Source organism: Mobula hypostoma, chromosome 1, assembly GCF_963921235.1.
Source record: "Mobula hypostoma chromosome 1, sMobHyp1.1, whole genome shotgun sequence".
Lineage (NCBI taxonomy): Eukaryota > Metazoa > Chordata > Chondrichthyes > Myliobatiformes > Myliobatidae > Mobula > Mobula hypostoma.
The window spans coordinates 177786750-177788290 of NC_086097.1; positions in this window are offsets into that span (position 1 = coordinate 177786750).

Genomic DNA, 1541 nt, shown 5'->3' on the forward strand with positions numbered 1-1541 from the left:
TCTATGTGCACGACGCAGGGGATGGGTGACGGTCAGGAGGCTGAGGGGGTGATAGACAGGGTGTATAGAGAGATGGTCACTCTGTATGTGCACGACACAGGGGACTGGGTGACGGTCAGGAGGCTGAGGGGGTGATAGACAGGGTGTATAGAGAGATGGTCACTCTGTATGTGCACGACACAGGGGACTCGGTGATGGTCAGGAGGCCGAGGGGGTGATAGACAGGGTGTATAGAGAGATGGTCACTCTGTATGTGCACGACACAGGGGACGGGTGACGGTCAGGAGGCCGAGGAGGTGATAGACAGGGTGTATAGAGAGATGGTCACTCTGTATGTGCACGACACAGGGGACTGGGTGACGGTCAGGAGGCTGAGGGGGTGATAGACAGGGTGTATAGAGAGATGGTCACTCTGTATGTGCGCGACACAGGGGACTCGGTGATGGTCAGGAGGCCGAGGGGGTGATAGACAGGGTGTATAGAGAGATGGTCACTCTGTATGTGCGCGACACAGGGGACTGGCTGAGGGGGTGATAGACAGGCTGTATAGGGAGATGGTCACTCTCTATGTGCGCGACACAGGGGACTGGGTGACGGTCAGGAGGCCGAGGGGGTGATAGACAGGGTGTATAGAGAGATGGTCACTCTCTATGTGCACGACACAGGGGACTCGGTGATGGTCAGGAGGCCGAGGGGTTGATAGACAGGGTGTATAGAAAGATGGTCACTCTCTATGTGCACGACACAGGGGACTGGGTGACGGTCAGGAGGCTGAGGGGCTGATAGACAGGGTACATAGAGAGATGGTCACTCTCTATGTGCACGACACAGGGGACTCGGTGACGGTCAGAAGGCCGAGGGGGTGATGGACAGGGTGTATAGAGAGTTGGTCACTTTCTATGTGCACGACACAGGGGACTCGGTGATGGTCAGGAGGCCGAGGGGATGATAGACAGGGTGTATAGAGAGATGGTCACTCTGTATGTGCGCAACACAGGGGAATGGGTGATGGTCAGGAGGCCGAGGGGGTGATGGACAGGGTACATAGAGAGATGGTCACTCTGTATGTGCGTGACACAGGGGACTGGGTGACGGTCAGGAGGCCGAGGGGGTGATAGACAGGGTGTAAAGAGAGATGGTCACTCTGTAAGTGCACGACACAGGGGACGGGTGACGGTCAGGAGGCCGAGGGGGTGATAGACAGGGTGTATAGAGAGATGGTCACTCTGTATGTGCGCGACACAGGGGACTGGGTGACGGTCAGGAGGCCGAGGGGGTGATAGACAGGGTGTATAGAGAGATGGTCACTCTGTATGTGCGCGACACAGGGGACTGGTGACGGTCAGGAGGCCGAGGGGGTGATAGACAGGGTGTATAGAGAGATGGTCACTCTGTACGTGCACGACACAGGGGACGGGTGACGGTCAGGAGGCCGAGGGGTTGATGGACAGGGTGTATAGAGAGATGGTCACTCTCTATGTGCACGACACAGGGGACGGGTGACGGTCAGGAGGCCGAGGGGTTGATGGACAGGGTGTATA